This window comes from Bos javanicus, chromosome 2, assembly GCF_032452875.1.
Source record: "Bos javanicus breed banteng chromosome 2, ARS-OSU_banteng_1.0, whole genome shotgun sequence".
NCBI lineage: Eukaryota > Metazoa > Chordata > Mammalia > Artiodactyla > Bovidae > Bos > Bos javanicus.
This window is the reverse complement of record NC_083869.1, coordinates 5,761,883-5,786,087: the sequence shown is the minus strand read 5'-3', so window position 1 is coordinate 5,786,087 and position 24,205 is coordinate 5,761,883. Positions and strand designations below refer to the sequence as shown.

At 43.8% G+C, this 24,205-nt stretch overlaps 1 long non-coding RNA gene across 1 annotated transcript; it reads left to right on the top strand.

Annotated features, from left to right (window-relative positions):
• Positions 1-301: 301 nt before the first annotated feature.
• LOC133257116 (uncharacterized) lies at positions 302-20,559 on the top strand. Its single transcript, XR_009739417.1, has 3 exons — positions 302-474; positions 11,752-11,825; positions 20,115-20,559. It is a non-coding gene; the product is annotated as an uncharacterized LOC133257116 (long non-coding RNA).
• The last annotated feature ends 3,646 nt before the right edge of the window (positions 20,560-24,205 follow it).

Genomic DNA, 24,205 nt, shown 5'->3' with positions numbered 1-24,205 from the left:
AAACATGATCAAACTAATTCCCCTCTTTCACTGCCCTCTGTAGGGTCTCCTACCCTGAGTGATTGGTTATAATGGACAGGATGTGACAGATGCCACCCCCGGGCCCCATAAGGTAAGGCATCTGAAGGAGGGTCGGAAAAGCCTGTGACAGAGTTCGAGGGAAGGAGGGATGATGGTGACTACCATAGAGCCAGCACTGGTCCCACCAGTAATTCCAAGAGGGAAAACAAGAGTTCTTGCAGTTTCCAGAAACAGGACTGACTGCCAGCTCCTTGCCATCCTCCGCCTTAGACTGGCTATGGGAGAACAGGCAGGCACACGCAGGCTGACAGCTCTTGCCTGTGACAGCTCCAGCTGACACATATACAGTGCCAGCCTTCCCAGGCCCTGGGAGCCAAGCGGGGTGAGCTGGGATGAGGTGAAGGAAAACCCCGAAGTAAAACAGAGACGATGGGAGAATTGGAGGCCGGGGTGGTGAGTGTGGTATAAGGTGCCCTGTGGAGGCTGAGTGGAAGCGCGGACGAGGGCATGAGACAGAAAGCCTGGGGCTGCCTGGTGGGCCTCCTAGAGGGGCGTGGGCATGTTTGCAGAGGAAGCTGTGGGGGCATGTGCGTGTGCAGAAGGTATGTTAGGGAGGGGTTTTATTGATGTAGGCGTGGGAGGGTGTGTGCTGCAGGGTGTGGAATGCGAGGGTGGAGAGAAAAAAGAGTGAGGAGGCTGGGAGGACTTTCATGGAGTGCCAGGAACACCCATTTCACAAAGGAGAACTGCCAGCTGCCAGAGGGTCAGATCTCCTTGTGGGAACGGATCAGCTCCCCACGCTGGATTCTGGCCACAGATCCTACCCTGCCAGATTTCTGACCCCAAAAGGGAGGGACACAGTTACTGGATTTTTACCACACCCTGATCCATGATCTTTCCCAGGGACTGATGTTTTTGCTTGCGTTATTATCATAGTGTTGGTCACAGAGCAGTATTTCTTGGCAGACAGTCTGGTGAATAGAACTATAAATTAGAAAGAAAAGAGTTTCTTGTTTTGGTTTCTTTCATGTGCTTTCTGATGGCCTTTGGAACCGTGCTGTAATATTTCTGTGTCTTGGTTCCCAATTTTCTTAGTAAGAAGAAAGACTACATCAACCAGCTAAGGGAAATATAATGTAAAATAACTGCAATGAATAAATAATTATAAAGACAACTAGATAATAAATTTTAATCCAGTGTGAGAAAGAATTTTCATGAATTACAACTATTCAAAACTAGGAGGAGGTGAAACAGGAGGTAAGGGGACAGGGCTTAACCTTTGAAAGAATGACATAGTCAAAGATTATAGGACATAAATTGGTTAGAACCAACTAGATGCAAGATGGTGGAAGATCTGACTTCCCAGTGGACCTTGAGCCTCATTACTGTATGTAATACACTAGCATGCTAAATGACGCACGCACAGTCCTGACCATAAAATGCCAAAAAGTGGGCAGTGGACCGATTCCTGGAAGTCCCTGCCCCTTCTCCAAAATAGTTGGAATAATCCTCCCATTCATTAGCCTATGAAATTACCCAGCTCACAAAAACTAACCACTCCATATTTCAACGGTGCTCTTACCTTTTGAGACAGACTGCATTCTCTCTAAGGGATGTGTATCTCTGTAGATAAATCCACTTCTTAACCTATCACTTTGTCTCTCACTGAATTCTTTCTTCAATGAGACATAAAGAACCTGGGCTTCATTAAGTCCTGAGACCAGGTGTGGGTTCAAGGCTCAATCTGAACTGTGCAATTTCAGCGGTATTTGTCTGTCATGTCATTAGATATGTTCAAATAGAGGGAAGAGGACCAGTTGTTGGGTGTCTAGCAGCAAATGAGGTGTGTATTTAAGATATCCTGAAGACTTATGTAAAAACCCTGAGATGTTATGATTCTAGGACTACACAATGCTTTAAGCAATACAGAATTATTTCAAACATTAAAGTGCCTTAGATATGAAATGATCATAGTATTAAATGGTCAACTAACAAAGAATGTCTCTGTGTGATTAGCACTATTATTGGACAGGCTGTATGTACAGCACAGAAATACAGAGAGAACTTGAGGCCCAAGTACTCCACAGTAACCCTGAAGCAAACTGAATATAGAGAAGAAGGCCCTGTCATATACCAGCGGGTAGTATTCAATGCAAACAGGCTGGAACTCTGATCAGTCATTCCTGAATAGCCTCGATTCTTATGAGCCATGCAGTCCAACTTTGTGTAGTCCTGAAAGAAGACGAGGCGGTGGCACGGGTGAAGAATCCTCCTGCCAATGCAGGAGATGCTGGAGACAAGGATCTGATCCCTGGGTGGGGACGATCCCCTGGAGGAGCGCATGGCAACCTCCTCCAGTATTCTTCCCTGGAGAATCCCATGGACAGAGGAGCCTCGCGCTCTATGGTCCGCAGGCCTGCAGAGTCAGACACAACTGAAGCGACTTAGCAAGAAAGAAGACCACAGGTGTTCTCTTCAGTGATTAAAAAAAACTGTCAGATGTCTGCAAAGCACCAAGTACAGATAACTACGAAGTGCTCATTTGAGAGACAGTCAAGAAGTCCTTCAGATAAGGCAATGGCACCCCACTCCAGTGCTCTTGCCTGGAAAATTCCATGGACAGAGGAGCCTAGTGGGCTGCAGTCCATGGGGTCACTGAGGGTCGGACACGACTGAGCAACTTCACCTTCACTTTTCACTTTCATGCATTGGAGAAGGAAATGGCAACCCACTCCAGTATTCTTGCCTGGAGAATCCCAGGGACAGGGGAGCCTGGTGGGCTGCTGTCTCTGGGGTCGCACAGAGTTGGACACGACTGAAGCGACTTAGCAGCAGCAGCAAGAAGTCCTTAGAGCGTCCTTAGCTTTCCGAGTACTGCTGACAAGTCTCCTCAAATGTCAGTGTGCCTTTTAATTACCTGGGGATGGATCAAAATGCAGATTCTGATTTAGTAGGCATGGGGTGGGCCTGAGATTCTAGTCAATATACGAAATAGTTCCCTTTTTTTAAGCATGCATCAAATGATGTGTTCTAAAACTTATTAATTAATTCATTGTATTTTTGGCTGTGCAGGGTCTTTTTGTTGCTGCCCCAGGCTTTCTCCGGCTGCAGCAAGCAGGGCTCCTCTCTAGTTGCTATGCACAGGCTTCTCATTTCGGTGGCTCCTCTTGCTGAGCAGCACGGACTCCAGGGCACATGGGTTTCAATAGTTGCGGCATCTGGGTTCTAGAGCTCGGGCTCAGTAGTTGCGGTGCATGGGCTTAGTTGCCCTGTGGCTTGTGGGATCTTTGTTTCTGGATCAGGGATCAAATTCGTTTCCCCTAAGTGGCAGGCAGCTTCTTAACCACTGAGCCACCAGGGAAGCCCCTCAATATATTTCAAAGAGATACCGATGATACTTGTCCACAGGTCACTCAGAGAAGCCAGGCTGTAGAATCTACAATGCAGACGAAAGCGCTGAGGGAGTTGCAGGTATTCACCTATTTGCCTAGGCAAGGGCACACGCTGCATTAGGAGAATAAGGTTCAACACTACCCCGTACATGGAATCACAAAACCCATAGTATACAAGGAACAGAGCCTTGTGATGCCCTTTGAAAACCATAATATGTCTCTGTTTTCTGGCCAAAATTTATTATGTGAGGGAGTATGAAATCTGTCTGGAGCTGGATTGACATCTCCTTCCCTGGTGGCTCAGATGGTAAAGAATCCACCTGCAATGCCGGAGACCCAGGTTCCATCCCTGGGACAGGAAGATCCTCTGGAGAAGGACGTCAACCCACTCCAGTATACCTGCCTGGAGAATTCCATGGACAGGGGAGCCTAGTAGGCTATGGTCGGGGGTCACAAAAAGTCCAACACATTTTCAAATTTTTCAACTAGAGCAGTGATAACGTGGTCTCTTAGGGTGAATGTCAGCAAAGTCTTGAGAATGCCAAACTACACTGACAAGGAAATGAAGTATATTTTAGTCCCTTCTTACCTGTCTTTTCCCTTCTTAGAACATGCTTTTCCCTAAGAGGCTACCTTGATCTTTTCTCTCAGGGCTTCGACCTCAATTAATTATCTTAATATCCTCCATTGAAATAGACAGTAAGGAATTTAAGGTGCAACCTTTCCCTGGGGAATCTGTAAGACTCCACATCTTCAGGACACTAAAGGGTAAGGCACTATCAGGAAAATGTCAGACCCTGTGACAGGTAGAAAAGTATATTTTAATAGGTGGACTTGCTTTAAATGGCCTTTTCACATCTCTGCAGATTGACATTACCCAGGACGAAAGGAGTGGGGGAAATGACAGTGCTGGGAGAAGTCTTGAGAAGGGTCTCGGTCTCATTCTGACTCCTCAGGATTGAGAAGGTCAAAAGATGGAAGCTTCAGTCCAAAGGAAAGACATCTGATCACATGAACTAGCAAAGGTTGTTAACCATCTTCTCAATGGTGACTGATTTATTTTGCATCAATGAATCAGAACTAATTAGATTCCACCCTGTTTCTCACCTCAGAATAGATAGTAACTAATGTTGTACCATATATTTTTAACTATATTATAAATGTAGGAATTCTTTGCTTCAGCCATCCACAACTTAGCTCCCCAGCAGTACTGTCCATCTGGAACACAACTATAAACCAAGAATTATGCAAAAAATTCCCCTCGTAGGCAAATAGATGTCATTACATTCACATGGAAGCTCGTAAGACCTAAAGATCTTAGAATTTACATAATCGACATCTCCCACCTCACAACGGTAATTCATTACTGACAATCAGCTGTTGTACACGAAACAAGCTGACTGGACTCCTGTTTCCCATTATTTCAAATGGGGAAAATTATAACGTGTCACACATCGGCCCTAAACCACCACCAAATTTCTAAAAACGTAGTGAAACCATAGTAAGATGTGAACATGTAAGTAACAAATGACATATTATGAAGTAAAATGACTCAGCAAGCTTACTGATTATAAAAGAACGGACACAGAAGTTACCAGCTGCTCTTAGTATCAGTTTCACATCTTAGTACCAGTGACACAGAAACTCATCTTTATTGATGATGTGCACTTTTAAAAGTCTGTGCACATGATTCTATCAGTTAAAGAAAGAAAGTGAAAGTGAAGTTGCTCAGTTGTGTCCGACTCTTTGCGACCCCATGGACTGTAGCCTAATCAGGCTCCTCCATCCATGGGATTTTCCAGGCAAGAGTGCTGGAGTGGATTGCCATTTCCTTCTCCAGGGGATCTTCCCGACCCAGGTATCGAACCTGGGTCTCCCACATTGCAGGCAGACGCATTACCGTCTGAGCCACCAGGGAAGCCTCTATCAGTTACTTCCCTGCATATTTGCTTTTAAAAAATGTTCTACTGAGGTTTGAGTATGTAAGCATGTATTTTCCCCATAAAAATATCAGCCCCAAAATGATATGCTGAGAGTGATGTATGTTCTGTGAAGTTGGGTGTTAAAAACCAAGAGATATTCTATGAGAAGATGTAAACTGGGGAGGTTTGCAGCGTATGTCTGCTGGCATGCTGGAGTCCACCTATATTGGTTCATGGGAGTCAGTTATTAAATTCGCTGGAGTTTAGAAAGCTGGTTGATGTCACATTGATAACTCAAAATTGGACATGATGGAGTATTTACACCATACCACAAAAACAGATGAATACTACATGTCAAGGACTCCTCTCACCCCCATGGGTGCTGGCTGTTGAGCACTTGCACACCACCAAGTACGCCTGGACTGTATCTCACCAAGTGTAAGCTATCATTGGTTACTATAGGTTATATTACAGTAAGGATATGCTAGACTCAGGGTGTGGCGAAAGCAAACCCCACACGCCAGGGGCTTACACAACAAAAGTTTGTTTCATGCTACAAGGAGAGTCCCTTGAGGCTTCTGTACGACTTGGTCACTCAGGAGCCATGAGTGATAAAGGCCCCATCGTCTCTATGAGAGGTTCAGGGTTTACTAGGTGAGAAAAGCGACTGGCAATCAAGACCTAGTTTTCCTATGCTTGGAACACAAGTCACTTTCCATCCACATCCTCTGGCCAGAACTGGTATCATGCACAGTCTATTTAGAAAGAGCACAGACAGGTGAGGACACTCTTCAGTCACATGAACCATTTATTTACATGTGTCTAAGCTGGGGGTGGGGGAGGGAAACACTGTCCAACTGTGCCTTTGGGCTATACTCTTGAGAGTCCCTTGGACTGCCAGGAGATCCAACCAGTCCATTCTGAAGGAGATCAGCCCTGGGTGTTCACTGGAAGGACTAATGCTGAAGCTGAAGCTCCAGTACTTTGGCCACCTCATGCAAAGAGTTGACTCACTGGAAAAGACTCTGATACTGGGAGGGACTGGGGGCAGGAGGAGAAGGGGACGACAGAGGATGAGATGGCTGGATGGCATCACGGACTGGATAGACGTTGAGTCTGAGTGAACTCCGGGAGTTGGTGATGGGCAGGGAGGCCTGGCATGCTGCAATTTATGGGGTCGCAAAGAGTCAGTAACGACTGAGCGACTGAACTGAACTGATAGCACAGAATGAGTTATCTGAGACCACAGATTTTAAAAAATCTTTTGTTACTCTTTTGCATGCTGAAGAGGGTAAATTAATCAAAATAAATCAGTTAAAGTATTTCATAGGGCTTCCCTGGTGGCTCAGAGGTAAGATTCTGCCTGCCAATGGAGAAGATGCAGGTCTGATCCCTGGGTTGGGCAGATCCCTTGGAGTAGGAAATAGAAACCCCCTCCAGTATCCTTGCCTGGAAAATTTCATGGACAGAGGAGCCTGGCAGGCTACAATCCATGGGGTTGCAAAGAGTCAGACACAACTAAGCAACTCAGGGTGCACACAAAGTATTCTATTAAAAAAAGGCAAATCAAAACTACAATGAGGTACCACTTCACACCAGTCAGAATGGTCCTTAAAGGTCTACAAATAACAAATGCTAGAGAGGGCATGGAGGAAAGGGAACCCTTTCACAAGGTTGGTGGGAATGTAAGTTCGTACAGCCACTATGGAAAACAGTACAGAGGTTCCTCAAAAAACTAAAAATAGAGTTGCCACACGATCCAGCCTTCCCACTCCTGGGCATATATCTGGACAAAATTCTAATTCGAACAGATTCACGCACTCCTATGTTCATGGCTGCACTATTCACAATAGCCAAGACATGGAAACAACCTAAATGTCTATCAACAGATGAACGGATAAAGATGATGAGATCCATACACATGATGGAATACTCCTCAGCCATAAAAAATGCAATAGTGCCATTTGCAGGAACATGAATGGACCTAAAGATTATTATGCTAAATGAAGTAAGTCAGAAAGAGAAAGACAAACATCATCTGATATTGCTTATATGTGGAATCTAAAATATGACACAAATGAATGTATCTATGACACAGAAACAGACCCACAGACATAGACAACAGACCTGTGGTTGTCAAGGTGGCGGGGGATGCAGTGGGAGGTTGAGATTAGCAGATGCAAACCAGTACACACAAAATGGATAAATGAGAAGGTCCTATCATATGGAACAAGGAACTGTATTCAATATCCCATGATAAGCCATAACGGAAATGAATATGAAAAAGAATGTATATATATGCATAAATGAATCACTTTGCTATTCAGCAGAAATTAAAACAACATTGCAAATGAACTATATTTTGGTAAAAAAAGTATTCTCTGAAACTTCTGTACATGTAGGGGCTTATTGTTTTGAATCACTTTTGAATCAGTAACTGGTATCTGTGATTTTCTACAGACACCATGCCACCAAGAGCGTGGGGGAGGCAGCATTTCTTAAAAGTGTTCCATTTTTAGCTCAACAAGTTTTCCCAAACCAGTAACACCCATTATGCATGTTTTAAATGTGGAGCTTTATGAATCCTCCTGGGAGTTGCTGGAAGGTTTTCAGACAACAGGTTTATACTGTCTCAGATAGCCTCAAACGATTTGCTGTCTGAAGCTCTGCAGTTGTCCAATCAGGCCCTGATGGGAACAGCCAAGTCATGATATTTTCACTAGGCTCATTTTTTAATGGACTAATTTCTCATGGATGTAGGCAACTATGTCATGAACACTGCTTGGCAAAGTGTGATTGTTAAAGTGTGACTGTCATGGATTGCATCCTGATTTCAGAGATGTTGAAATGTAAAAATTAAAATGAATAAGATAAAATAAGTGTGTTTTAGAATCTATTAAAAGACACTTACCTAAGGGGGAGATTGCACTAAAACTTAGCCTTAAAGATCTTTGAAAACTTGATGGACAGAGGATGGAGAAAAGGGATTTAAAAGCTATGTCAGTTTTTTTCTCCCTAGAGATGACAGCTAGAATTCACCTTCAGGCTAGACTGTTCTCTCTTATTTTGGGAAAATTCAACAGAATGAGTCCTTTAGGTGTCAAATCTAAGCAAAGGCCTTGTTCTGAATTGGTGATTTTCAATCAGGGTGACTCTGAGTTGCTAAACATCTTTGTTTTATAACTCAACAATAAATGTCTGTTTTGTAATCTGAAGAATTACATCTCTGCACATTGTATTTCCCTTGATAAATGTTTATTATCGTGAAAGAGTGAATTTAGGCTTTATTGTACCTATAAAGTATCACTAATTCATTTGGAGATCTGTACACTCTTGTTCAGAAGCAAAATCTAGAGATTGTGTGGAGAAGGATTAGGCAAGTTTGCATGTCACTAGCGGACAGCCCTGCCAAGGACAGAAAACCGGGCCCAGACTGTTCATGTCTGTGGGCTGTGTGTGTGCTAAGTTGCTTCAGTCATGTCCCACTCTTTGCAACCCCATGGACTGTAGCCCACCAGCTCCCAGGGTCCATGGGATTCTCCAGGCAAGGATACTACAGTGGGTTGCCATGCTCTGCTCCAGGGGATCTTCCCTACCCAGGGATCGAACCCGAGTCTCTTACGCCCTGTATTGGCAGGCAGGTTCTTTACCACTAGCGCCACCCGGGAAGCCCTGTCTGTGGGCTGCTGCTACTGCTGCTGCTAAGTCGCTTCAGTCGTGTCCAACTCTGTGCGACCCCAGAGACAGCAGCCCACCAGGCTCCCCTGTCCCTGGGATTCTCCAGGCAAGAACACTGGAGTGGGTTGCCATTTCCTTCTCCAATGCATGAAAGTGAAAAGTAAAAGTGAAGTCACACAGTCGTGTCCGACTTTTATCGATCCCATGGACTGCAGCCTACCAGGCTCCTCCGTCCATGGGATTTTCCAGACAAGAGTACTGGAGTGGGGTGCCATTGCCTTGTGGACTACATAAGGTCAAATAATCTAGAATGTATTGATACTGTACTGGTATGTTTTGATGCATTATCCTACAGGGAACCATGAGACAAGTTCATGATTCTGTTGGTCTGTCATCTTAGGAAAAGTAATCAGTCGCTAGCCAATGATAACTGGAGAAGTGGGCTCCAAACCGGGGGAAGGAAACACCTCCTTCCCATGTCTGGAGTTCGGCAGTGGGCTTGTGCTTGGAGTTGTGGATACCTTTGACCTGCTTCTGGGGTTGGCCTGAGCAGGACAGAGATGGGAGCTACACAGGCAAATCTTTGTGGAGGACTCAGAGTGGGTCTGAGCCTCGCTGGGTTTGGGGTAAGCTTATCTGGTAGCTCAGGGGTCCCCAACCTTTTTGGCACCAGGGACTGGTTTCATGGAAGGCCATTTTGCCATGGACCAGGAGGCAGAGGGGATGGTTTCAGGATGATTCAAGTGCATTACATTTGTTGTGCACTTTATTTCTATTATATTAGCTTTCACCTCAGATCATCAGGCATTAGATCCCGGAGGCTGGGGACCGGGGAGCCAAATCCAGCAGCGGGGCTATGATGTCCTTCTCCTCTGTTACTCCCCACACTTCAGTTAAGCTTGTTAAAGGTACAGCCTGGTCTCTGAGGGCTGCAGTGAGTTAAGGGGAGGTCTGCTGCATAGCTGAGATGACATGATACAGAAGGGAGTTGGGGGCTTTGCTCTGAAGTCAAAGAGGTGGGAGCTGCATATTAGGAGTGAAAGGGCTTTCCCTGCAAGCCCACTCACAAGGCTGAAAAGAGAAGGCTGAAAAACAGGAGAGAAGATTTTAAAAATCTTACATAAAGGAAGCACAAATACTGAAAGAAATGAAAAACACAACCACAAAAAGTCTGTGGGTCTAGGTGAGAGTCAAATAGCACCACACACCTGAGCTGGGTCCTAGCACAGCACTCTGTTACAGCCCAGCACACACCTGAGCTGGGCCCTAGCACAGCACTCTCTTACAGCCCAGCACACACCTGAGCTGGGCCCCAGCACAGCACTCTCTTACAGCCCAGCACACACCTGAGCTGGGCCCTAGCACAGCACTCTCTTACAGCCCAGCACACACCTGAGCCGGGCCCTAGCACAGCACTCTCTTACAGCCCAGTACAAAATGCACAGTTGTCATGACAATTCCAAGTTCTCAGGGAAAGGTTTAAGGTCACATGAAACTTCATACCCACCACTGAGAAAAATGTTTATGTAATTTGTTAATGTAAAGAAAATCCTTATGATACAGAAGCTTAGCCCTCGGTTACTTAAAATCTAACCTGAGTACCGTGGGTGCTGAGAAACTCGGAGAGTCCGAGAGCTGCCTGTTCAATTCACGGCACTGGCACTCCAGGACATTTCGAAGATAAACACGGTGTTTCCCCTGAAAGCATTTGGAGATGTTCCCTGTGTGTTTCTAACAATGCTCTAGCAGCTCATATGAATCAAACAAGCATGAATTTATCTAAATCTTCATTTATCCTATTTATATTTGTAAACTATGCAACATCTTGAGGATAATGAGTTCCATATGTTTACTACCCACTGTATAAAGTAATGCCATCTTTTATTTGTCTTTAAACTACTTTCATAGCATTTCAATGGATGCCCTGAAACATTCCAGGATTTGAGATGCTCTCACTCGAGAGCCACAGCTAGCACAGACAGGGCTTTAAGCGGGTAAGGAAAGCCATGCCCTCTGGGCACTCGAGTGGAGGAATGGGCACTCCCTTTTTGGAGCAAGGGCACAGCCCAGTAAGCCGAGCATGGCTTCAGTCCTGGCTGGGTCTCCTCCTGGCTCCCTGCCCCTCATATGCCCTTATCTGCTGCCCTGCTGGGCGCAGCTGGCATGGAGCTACACAGCGCTCCTGGGTTCATCAAGATTGTACATATTTTGATAATATCCTTTCTCAGTGATCATCTTTCTAAGGGATCTTAGTCTTTCTGTTAATTCTTAATTTAGAGCCTATTGACCCTGCTCTGTCTTTCCTGGGATGTGGGGTTGTGGCAGTTATAAAACAGGGGTCAGAGGAACAGGGCAGTAACGATTCTATTTCCAGGATTTCTAATGATTTCAATAATTCAGAGAGGACCATTTTAGGACCATAGGTTAGGTTAATTTTCCCAAGACTCACTTACTGTCTGCTGATGGCCCATGCAGAGTTACTAGCTACTTTTCTAACCATTTCCCAAGCTTGATGAGGTATCATTTCATTTTTATCTATATCAGTTCAGACCTGTATCACCTGTCCAGGTCCCCTTTCAGATTTCATTCTCTACTTCCTTTCTGTAAATATGTTTAAATCCTAATCAAGAACTATCACAATGTAAGGATAATATAATTTTAAGAAAAAATACTGAAGATGATGACTTCATTCCCCTTCTCTTAAAAAATAAATCTTTAAATCTGTTCTCTTTTTCTAGATAAACTCACTGAGCCCAGGGGTGATGCTCGGGTGATACTGAGTGAAAGAACGAATACCTACAGTCCTCTTACGGTCAGTTTGTTTTTGCTGCATTTGTTGTGTGGAAGCAGCCTCTGCTGGAAACATGTGCAAGCTCCTTCTTCTCCTTGTTCTCAGTGAACACTGGCATCTTAGTGATGTTTGGTTTAGACGCCAGATCTCTTCAGCAGTTAAGTCTATCCAATAAAATTCAATTCTTCAATTTTCTTTCATCCCAGGTCTTTGTCCCCATATTCAAAATACTTCAAGCATTTCTAAAACTAAAATTTCAATAATATCTATGGATAAAATACATATTTTTCTTCTGCCTACCACAGTAGATATTTTCTGGTGGAGAAATATTCTATACCAAATTCAACTATTAGAGGTTTTTATCTTGAGCATTTTCTCTTCAATGGAGAATTCTGTTAATTTCACATTGTTTAAAGAAATTTTTAATTATTATAAAAAACTTTAAAACACATAGTTATAGAGTGATCAGTAAAAAGCATCCCCAAATACCTATCATACTGCTTCAACAATTTTCAATAGCTCTTGAGTTTAATTTAGTATAAAAAAAAACCTCGACTTCTGATGTCACTGCGATGTCTGAAATTCTCAGATTCTTCCTCTTCTTGTGAGGATTTTTATTTTATTCCACAACCTCTTGTGGAAGGTTGAGAATGTTGTGTGATCATCAGCTCCCAACACCTCCAGGGTTGTAATCCACAGGAGGACAGGAGCTGTGGACGTAATTCCTAGTCGCCAGGTGTTTGAGTGCCGCTCCCCTATTGTTGTTGCTGGTTATTTCTTTTTGCTAATGGAGACAGTTCTCTGAGGGTTTCTCATATTTCTGCACACCTGTGAGCAAAGCACCGAGTTACCCTTTGTTCCTTTAAAAGGATTTTGTATAGCAAGCAGCCTTGGAAGTGAAGGTAGTTTCTCTCTGGAACAAAGGACGGGCATACTTCTTGGCATTATAAAGAGATCCTGGGTCCCTGAGCTTGGGGTCTTTCTGTAACATGACCTACTGCACAGGCAGAGGTCACCTGATCCTACTCTCATCCCCCCATGGGAACTGGGAACTGACATAAAAATGCTGATGCTCAGGTTGTTGCTAGTGCTGTAATAAACCTCATCTTTGACCTAGGAATCGCAGGCTTTCATCATGACACTGTGGCAGGCTAACTTTTTGGTTTACAAGGAGGGCAAGTGCAGACCCTTTAGGGTTCTTGACAGTTTTGGCAATGATGGTGGGACGATGACAAAGACGTGGCTTTCTGAAACAGGAAGCATGAGGGCCTCCCAGGCCAATTAACAGGATTTGAGGAAAGTCCAAGGGAATCAGTATTGAACTGCAAATGGTATGGCCAACTAGGAAATAAATGTTTGTTTGCTTGTCTTTTTAAAAATTTTATTTTATTTCCTGCTAAATTGAAGGAATTTGGTAGGTACTTGCAGGCTGAATTATTAGGAAGGAGTTTCAGAGACAGTTGCCTGACCAGTGAGTGCCCTGCTTATGGCTAACTCTTCTCTGGGTGAAGGAACTTTCCTCACCAACCCAGGGGTCAAACTCTAATCTACCCCACTGTAATAGCCAATAGATGGGAATACAAGACCACCTTATCTGCCTCCTGAGAAATCTGTATGCAGGACAAGAAGCAACAGTTAGAACTGGACATGGAACAACGGACTGGTTCAAAATTGGGAAAAGAGTACTCAAGGCTGTATATTATCATCCTACTTATTTAACTTATATGCAGAGTACATCATGAGAAATGCCAGGCTGGATGAAACAGGAATCAGGATTACTGGGAGAAATATCAACAACCTGATATGCAGATGATACCACTCTAAGGGCAGAAAGCGAAGAGGAACTAAAGAGCCTCTTGATGAGGGTGAAGAAGGAGAGTGAAAAAGCTGACTTAAAACTCAGTATTCGAAACACTAAGATCATGGCATCTGGTCCCATCACTTCATGACAAAGAGATGGGGAAAAAGTAGAAACAGTGGCATATTTTATTTTCTTGGGCTCCAAAATCACTGCGGATGGTGACTGTAGCTATGAAATTAAAATATGCCAGCTCCTTGGAAGTAAAGCTATGACAAACCTAGACAACGTATTCAAAAGCAGAGACATTACTTTGCCGACAAAGGTATGAATAGTCAAAGCTATGGTTTTTCCAGTAGTAGAAAGGTAAAGATGTGAGAGTCAGACCATAAAGAAGGCTGAGCACCGAAGAACCGCTGCTTTTGAATTATGGTGCTGGAGAAGACTCTTGAGAGTCCCTTCCTCAGCAAGGAGATCAAACAACTCAATCCTAAAGGAAATCAACCCTGAATATTCATTGGAAGGACTGATGCTGATGCTGAAGCTCCAATACTTTGGCCACCTGATGTGAAGAGCCAACTCAGTGCAAAAGACTCTGATGCTGGGAAAGATTGAGGGCAAGAGGAGAAGGGGGTGGAAGAAGTTGAGATGTTTTGATAGCACCACCGATTCAATGGATATGAGTTTGAGCAAACTGGGAGATAGTTAAGGACAGGGAAGCCTGGCGTGCTGCAATTCATGGGGTCACACAGTCGGACATGACTTAGTGAATTGAATAAACAACAACACTAAGATTCATCTCGGTTGGCAGAAGGTTCCACTTGCATTCAGACAAGTTACAGGGACCCACATCCATACTGAGCATGAAAGGAAGAAAAACTGCTATCATTATGAGCAAAAACCAGACAAATATAGAGCTTTGGCTGGTTTGCTTAGGAGTTGAGGATGTGGAGTGTGTAAAGTTTATTAAGGAAGAATGACAACTAGGCTTTCTCACAACAAATCCTCCTGCAACCTCTAATGCTAACTTTTGATCCATTTGGAGATGACAGTAAAAGGTCTCAGACTTTTTCTGCAGTGGATTCTGGCTTCTATAAGGCAACACTGACCTTCATGGGGAGATTTTTTTCTGACACAGAAAAACTCCATGGGAAACCACAGATATGGCATTGACAACAAGCCAGTACTCTGGAGTGGGTATCTAATGTTGATGAATGAGGAAATGATGTCATCCTACCTCTTCAGACCTCAGCCACACTGGGGAGAAACAGTTAGAGATGGGGGTCAATATTTTCCCATCCCTAAGGAAGGTCAACAGAGAAGGCAATGGCACCCCACTCCAGTACTCTTGCCTGGAAAATCCCATGGATGGAGGAGCCTGGTAGGCTGCAGTCCATGTGGTCGTGAAGAGTCAGACACGACTGAGCAACTTCCTTTCACTTTTCACTTTCATGCATTGGAGAAGGAAATGGCAACCCACTCCAGTATTCTTGCCTGGAGAATCCCAGGGACGGGGGAGCCTGGTGGGCTGCCGTCTGTGGGGTCGCACAGAGTCAGACATGACTGAAGCGACTTAGCAGCAGCAGCAGCAAGGAAGGTCGAAGGCCACACACATCTATCTCAGTAAGCTGGGAATCTCGGAGTGAATCAAACTTTTACGGCTCTGTTAAACACAGGAGTCCAAGACACTGTTACACCTGGACATGTGGGAGGAAAATGCATGCAGATTCAGCTAACGGGGTTTGGGCAGCCTTCACAGAGGGGAAGGAGAAGCTAGTCTGACTTTGGGGGTGGGGCACTTTGAGTCAATTTAATGTACAGATGTTGCTGCTTTTACATCTTTATGTCAGTAAGAATTGATGCTTTTACTTCCCTCTCTCATAAGTGCCAGAGAGGAGTCTCCACAATTGAGAAGAGCTGCATGTAGAGAATGCTGATAGGACACAAATGTTTTTAATGATGCCGAGGGGAATCTGGTATCCCTGGAGAAGCACTAAACACACACGGAGGCCTTGCCATGCAAACGAGACTGATCTTGATCAAGTGCCAGTGGTGTGGTGTAATTTGTCTGTAACATGCCACTAATCTGTAAAATAGATTTGGGTGCAGTCACAGCGTCTAGCAAAGTTGACGCTGTGAGGCAACAGCTGATTTTGGTTGCCAGGACATTTTCCAGCATTTAGTGAGTGCCTCTACCCTCCGATGTCCAAAGTTTTCAATACATAAGTCAGTAGTCACCAATCTTTTTGGCACCAGGGATAAGTTTCACTGAAGACAATTTTTCTACTGATAAGGGGCGGGGGTGGGGGGAGGGTTAGTGTTGGGGCAGGCCAGGTGGATGGTTTCAGGATGATTCAAGTATATCACATTTAATGTGTACTTTATTTCTATTCTTATCACATCAGCTCCACCTCAGATCATCAGATCATTAAATCTGGGAGAGTGTGGACACCTGTTATACATGATGCATTGTCAATGGGCAAGTCAGAAGCCTAAGTTCAACTACTCTTACTGCAGTATTCAGTTCAGTTCAGTCGCGCGGTCGTGTCTGACTCTTTGCGACTCCATAAATCGCAGCACGCCAGGCCTCCCTGTCCATTACCAACTCCCAGAGTTTACCCAAACTCATGTCCATCAAGTCAGTGATGCCATCCAGTCATCTCATCCTCTGTCGGCCCCTTCTCCCCCTTCTCCTCCTGCCCCCCAATCCCTCCCAGCATCAGAGTCTTTTCCAATGAGTCAACTCTTCGCATGAGGTGGCCAAAGTACTGGAGTTTCAGCTTTAGCATCAGTCCTTCCAAAGAAATCCCAGGGCTGATCTCCTTTAGGATAGACTGGTTGGATCTCCTTACAGTTCTCTCCTTACAGGAGAGGATCTGGTTGGATCTCCTTACAGGACTCTCAAGAGTATTCTCCAACACCACAGTTCAAAAGCATCAATTCTTCGGCACTCAGCTTTCTTCACAGTTCAACTTTCACATCTATATATGACCACTGGAAAAACCATAGCCTTGACTAGACGGACCTTTGTTGGCAAAGTAATGTCTCTGCTTTTGAATATGCTATCTAGGTTGGTCATAACTTTTCTTCCAAGGAGTAAGCATCTTTTAATTTCATGGCTGCAATCCCCATCTGCAGTGATTTTGGAGCCCCCAAAAATAAAGTCTGTCACTGTTTCCACTGTTTCTCCATCTATTTCCCATGAAGTGATGGGACCAGATGCCATGATCTTAGTTTTCTGAATGTTGAGCTTTAAGCCAACTTTTTCACTCTCCACTTTCACTTTCATCAAGAGGCTTTTTAGTTCCTCTTCACTCTCTGCCATAAGGGTGGTATCATCTGCATATCTGAGGTTATTGATATTTCTCCCAGCAATCGTGATTTCAGCTTGTGCTTCTTCCAGCCCAGCGTTTCTCATGATGTACTCTGCGTAGAAGTTAAATAAGCAGGGTGACAATATACAGCCTTGACGTACTCCTTTTCCTATTTGGAACCAGTCTGTTGTTCCATGTCCAGTTCTAACTGTTGCTTCCTGACCTGCATATAGATCATATCCCTATTGACAGACGTGGCAATTTTATTGATAAAGTGGAAATTTACTGATAAATCCAGATAAAAATTCAGGAGTCTGATGACCAATTAAAGTTTCTTGAAACAATGAGGGTAGATTCACAATCCTCAGTATCTCTGGCAGAAACAAAACAAAACAAAACAAAAAACCTGCTGTCTCTTTGCCCTTCTATCACCAAAAAGGAGGCCCATGTGGGACAGCTTGAGTATTGGAGACGGTATCTGGTTCTTTACATGCGCTAATTTGCAAATTAGCATCCTTTGGATGAGGCCCAAACCTAGAGACTGCCTTGGAAGCTGTATGGAAAGTTATTGAAATAACACACTCTCTAATCTGGGGGCCCAAATCTCTAATGATCCCTCTGAGTTACAAAATTCTGTGACTAATGGTTTTGTTGACTGCAGCCTCTAGCAAAAGGAGGCTGTCTCCACCCAGGGATGCTCCTGTGACGTTTTAGATTCATTATGTCCCTGATGAAACTACCAAAGATCTTCTTTTTAAAAAGTAGCTCTTAGCGTGCCACTGTGCTCTTATCAACACTGAATGCCTGACCCATGGAAACCTTGTGACTCTCTGATGTGATATTCCTATTTTGGGTGAGTCACCTCAGATTCAATGACTAACAGAGGGGGACAGTCCCGATAAGTTTCACTTGTCAAATGAAAACAGCACCTTCAAGAACACAACCAGCTTGGCCTCCACAGCACCTAGATTTTACACGTAGAAGTGGTACCTGTTCCTTTAGGGGAAACTTTATGCCCTATTACTAGCTTTGTACAAAAGTAACTACAGTTTTGCACTGCTGAACTTTGCCATTTGATATGGAATACGTTCTTAAATAAATGTGGTTATGTTACATATCATTTTAATGCACATCTCTCCTTTTTACTTTTTTTTTTTTTTTTTTTGCTAATGACATTGTGCTGTGCTTAGTTGCTCAGTCGTGTCTGACTCTTTACAACCCCACGGACTGCAGCCCTCCAGGCTCCTCTGTCCGTGGGGATTCTCCATGCAAGAATACTGGAATGAGTTGCCATGCCCTCCTCCACAGGATCTTTCCAACCCAGGGATCGAACCCAAGTGTCCCCCACTGCAGGTAGATTCTTTACTGTTTTACTTGATGCTTATTTTATATTTATTTTAGACTACAGAAATGATGTTAGGCAAAAAGCAGATTCAAGTGATTTTCTTATTTGAGTTCAAAATGGGTTGTAAAGCAGTGGAGACAACTTTCAACATCAGCAATGCATTTGGCCCAGAAACTGCTATCAAATGTACGGTGCAGTGGTGGTTCAAGAACTTTTGCCGAGGAGACGAGGGCCTTGAAGGTGAGGAGGGCAGTGGCTGGCCATCGGAAGTTGACAACAACCGAGAGCATCATCGAAACTGATCCTCCTGAAACTACACGAGAAACTGCCCAAGAACTCAATGTTGAGCATTCTATGGTCACCAGGCGTTTGAAGCAAACTGGAAAGGTGAAAAAGCTCTATGATATGTGGGTGCCTCATGAGCTGATAGAAAATTTTTAAAAATGTCATTTTGAAGTGTTGTCTTCTCTTATTCTATGCAACAACAATGAAACATTTCTCCACTGGATTGTGACATGTGACAAAAAGTGGATTTTATATGACAACCGGCAACAACCAGCTCAGTGGTTAGACCAAGAAGAAGCTCCAAAGCACTTCCCAAAGCCAAACTTGCACCAAAAAAAGGTCATGGTCACAGTTTAGTGGTCTGCTGCTGGTCTGATCCACTACAGCTTTCTGAATCCTGATGAAACCATTACATCTGAGAAGTATGCTCAGCAAACTGATAACTGCAATGCCTATAGCCAGCATTGGTCAACAGAAAGGCCCAATTCTTCTCCATGACGGTGTCAACTGCATATTGCACAACGAACACATCAAAAGTTGAATAAATTGGGATATGAAGTTTTGCCTCATCTGCCATATTCACCTGACGCCAACCGACTACCACTTCTTCAAGTATCTTGACAACTTTTTGCAGGAAAAGGCTTCCACAACCAGCAGAATACAGAAAATGCTTTCCAAGAGTTCATCGAATCCTGAAGCACAGGTGTTTATGTTACAGGAATAAGCAAACATTTCTCGGTGGCAAAAATGTTTTGATTGTAATGGTTCCAATTTTAATTAATAAAGATGTGTTTGAGCCTACCGTGGCCCTTGAAACTAATCCAGGTGAAGTTTTTGGCTCTCTGGACCATCTACAGTCTGACAATGGTGTGCTTTGTATCACAAGCCACTCAACAATGGGCTGACCAGTCAAGGTATCTGATGGACCTTCCATGCTTCCTGCCATCCACAGGCATCTGATATTGTTGAACTCTGAAATGGGCTCCTAGATAACTGACTCAACAATATTTCCAACTCTAACTCCTTCACCTCCTCCTGGTCCACATACCTTAGGAAGATAATTATATCACTAAATGCAACTCTCCCCAGAAGGGGATCACTTTCTCTCAGTTGCTTCCAGGGTAATGATTAGGATGAAAGGGGTAGGAAGTTATTAGCACAATATATCGTCCTATCTGGGCTTCGCATGTGGTACAGTGGTAAAGAATTCACCTGCCACTGCAGGAAATGCAAGAGAATGGTTCAATCCCTGGGTCAGGAAGATCCCCTGGAGTCGGGCATGGCAACCCATTATAGTATTCCTGCCTGGAAAATCATGGACAGAGGAGCCTGGAGGGCTACAGCCCACGGGATCACAAAGAGTTGGATACAACTGAGTGTGTGTACACACACACAGAGTCCTAATTAAAAATTTTAGGACTCTTCCCTGACCATTCCCAGGTAAGATGCTTTTACTTTTCTCCTAATAGCAACCCCAGGCCAAAACAGTTGGTTTGCCCACTATTGCTATGAATAATAAATTGTCCTTTGTCTCTGACTTCTTCTTCTTTTCTTATTTCTTCTACCAGAACACCTGAAACTATGGCAGGCTAACTTGCCAGCTCGCAGAGCACAGTATCAGACTCTTCAGAGCTCTTGACACCATGCCAGCACTGAACAGCAATCACAGCGCAGAGCTCTACAGAAATGAGGCCGACTTCCTAACTTTCTTCCTCGTGTTGTCAGACAGAGAGTGATAACTTTGTTACGTGCTCTTGTGGACTCAGCAAGATTGTACAAAGAACATTTTGACCAAAAAAATGAAAATGAGTAGGATCCAGGCACTACTTGTTCCTTTCGTATTTCCATGCAGGGGAAGAAACCGTGTATTTTCTTTGCCAGTTGCCGTCAGGTTTATTGGGCCCCGGGTGTGATTACCCATGGGAGAGTGTGCCTCTTAAGGACCTTTCCTCAGTGGCCACACAGTGGGTACAACAAAGAACCTAATTACAGTAAAGATTGTATGCAGCACAACTCAGGGTGGCCTAATTAAATCTCGTATCATGGCTGACAGCTGTGAATTTGTTTAAAGAATTTGTTGTGAAAGCTCCTCTGATGTTTACTATTGTTACTCAGACTTCATGCAGTGAGATTATAGTTCAGGAGGTCCCTGATACTGGAGGGTTAATGCTAGCTCTCACTGTGCGTGTGGACGTGTGCGTGCGCACATGGACTGCCCTTCAGAACCTTTTAATACGTCAAATCAAGGCAGAGGGAGAGAGCTGTTTTCTCATTTACTGAGAAAGGTTTCTGCAGTTACCTTAAAACACAACTTCAAAAGGCCTTTGTGTATATTACTTGATGTGTAACAATTCTGACACGCAGTGCTTCGCACGTTTTCACACACGTGTGACAGCTGCTAACTCATGGAAACCCTGAGGCTTTCCTCCAGGCTTAGGGGCCTGGGTTGAAGATAAGTCACAGACAGACCTGAGACTGGTCATGGACAGCTGGATGATAATACATTATTGCTGTTGGGGAATCTGTTGATGCTTCAGCAAACATTCATTGCTGCTGCTGCTAAGTCACTTCAGTCGTTTCCGACTCTGTGCGACCCCGTGGACTGCAGCCCACCAGGCTCCTCCACCCATGGGATTTTCCAGGCAAGAGTCCTGGAGTGGGTTGCCATTGCCTTCTCCGAAACATTCATTAGGTACCTGCTATCTGCAGGTATTGAATGAGACACGAAGAATACACAGATGTCAAAATATTTGCCTAAATGTTTGATGTAAAGCTGTCAATCCATGGGAGGCAACCATTAATAGGTCTGTAAACCAGTAATTATTCTACATATAAGATATATAAGATGTTAAATGGGGGCTTCCCTGGTGGCTCAGCAGTAAAGAATCCACCTGCCAATGCAGGAGACACAGGTTCAGTCCATGATCCAGGAAGATCTTACATGCCAAGGAGCAACTAAGCCCCTTTGCCACTGCGTTGAGACTGCTCTGGAACCTGGGAGCTGGGACTGCTGAAGGCCGCATGCCCTAGAGCTCGTGTTCCACGGGAAGAACAGCCACCGCAAAAGAAGCCCACACACTGCAACCATACAGCAGCTCCCACTCGCCACAACCAGAGAAAAGCCTGCGCAGCAACGAAGACCCAGCACACCCAAAGTAAATACATATAAATAGAATTTTAAAAAATTTAAAGATGTCACATGGGAATACAGAGGAGAAAATGATTAATTGTGCCTGGGATTAAAAAAGAAAATTGAGAGTAGACAGTGGTTTTGGGGTCTACTACCACGTTTGGGACTGGTGCATACAACCCTGCATTCTGGGCACTGTGAGGCTCAGACACTCCAGAGGTGCAGCCAGAAAGGTAAGCTTTGGAGCCACATAGCTTTGGGTTTGAATTTTAGCTCAATGACTAACAACCAGTTATCAGTTATATGATAGGCTTCCCTGGTGGCTCAGACGGGTAAAGCATCTGTCTCCAATGCAGGAGACCGGGGTTTGATCCCTAGGTTGGGAAGATCCCCTGGAGAAGGAAATGGCAGCCCACTCTAGTATTCTTGCCTGGAAAATCCCATGGACGGCGGAGCCTGGTAGGCTGCTGTCCATGGGGTTGCAAAGAGTCGGACACGACTGAGCGACTTCACTTCACTTCACTTTACTTCACTTCAAGGAATTTATTAACCTCTGTCAAAGCAGGTTTCTTTATTGTCAAAAGAGGAACTGGCGTTTAACAGTCTGACATAAATTGTAGCAATATTTTCTTTGAGCAGTCTCCCAAGGCAAAACAAATAAAAGCAAAAATAAGCAAGTGGGACCTAATCAAATTTAAAAGCTTTCGCACAACAAAGGAAATTCATCAAAAAAATGAAAAAACCTGGGGGATGGGAGAAAGTATTTGCAAATGATGCTACCAACAAGAACTTAATATTCCAAATATACAGACAGTGCATACAGTACAATATTGAAAATACAAACAACCTGATTAAAAAATGAGTAGAAGACCTAAACAGACATTTTTCCAAAGAAGACATACAGATGCCCAACACACACATGAAGAGATGCTTGACATCACAAATTATTACAGGAATGCAAATCAAAGCTACAATGAGATAGCTCCTCACACTGGTCAGAATGGCCATCATTGAAGAGCCTACAAATAATAACTGCTGGAGAGCGTGTGAAGAAAAGGGAGTCCTCCTACACTGTTGGAGGGAATGTAAACCGGTGCAGCCACTATAGAGAACAGTATAGAGATTCCTCAAAATACTAAAAACAGAGCTATAATACAATCCAGCAATCCTAGTCCTGGTATATATCTGGGAAAAACAAAAACTCTAATTAAAAAAGATAAATGCACACCAGTTTTTATAGTGGCACCACTGACAATAGCCAAGACACAGAAACAATCCAAGTGCCCATCAACAGATCACTGGATTAAGAAGATGTAGCATATATATATATATAAATATATAAAAATATATACATACACAATGGAATATTACTCAGCCATAAAAACAATGAAATATTGCCATTTGCAGCAACATGGATGAACACAGAGAATATTATACTTAGTGAAGCAACTCAGAGAAAGATAAATAAGATATCACATATATTTTGAATCTAAAAAATAATACAAATAAATGTATAAACAAAACAGAAACAGACTCAGAGACATAGAAAAAGAGAGGAAAGGAAAAGAAAAGGAAAGAGAGGGAGGGAGGAGGAAGGAAGGGACAAATTAAAGAGTATGGGATATGATATTGCTTATATGTGGAATCTAAAACAAGTAAAAATGAACTTATTTACAAAATAGAAACAGTTACATACATAAACAACAAACACGGTCATCAGCAGGAAAGCAGGGGGTAAACTAGGAGAGTGAAACTGCCATATACATACTGTGCTGTGCTGTGCTGTGCTGTGCTGTGCTGTGCTTAGACGCTCAGTTGTGCCCGACTCTTTGCAACCCCCTGGTCTGCAGCCCGCCAGGCTCCTCTGTCCATGGGGATTCTCCAAGTAAGAATACTGGAGTGGGTTGCCATGCCCTCCTCGCCATATACACACTGCTGCTGCTTCTACTGCTAAGTTACTTCAGTCGAGTCCGACTCTGTGCGACCCCATAGACAGCAGCCCACCAGGCTCCCCCGTCCCTGGGATTCTCCAGGCAAGAACACTGGAGTGGGTTGCCATTTCCTTCTCCAATGCATGAAAGTGAAAAGTGAAAGGGAAGTCACTCAGTCGTGTCCGACTCTTCTCGACCCCATGGACTGCAGCCTACCAGGCTCCTCCATCCATGGGATATTCTAGGCAAGAGTACTGGAGTGGGGTGCCATTGCCTTCTCCAATATACACACTACTATATATAAAATAGATAACCAATAAGGACCTATTGTAGAGCATAGGAAACTCTACTCAATACTCTGTAATGATCTATATGGGAAAATAACCTGCAAGAGTGGATATATGTGTGTGTGTGTATACATAAATTACACACATATATTACATATATATGTAACTGATTCACTTTGCTGTACACCTGAAACTAACACAATATTGTAAATCAACTATATTCCAATAAAAATTAAAAAACACTTTTTTAAGTATGAGATTAACAGATACAAACAACTACACATAAAATAAAATAAATAAGCAACAAAGAC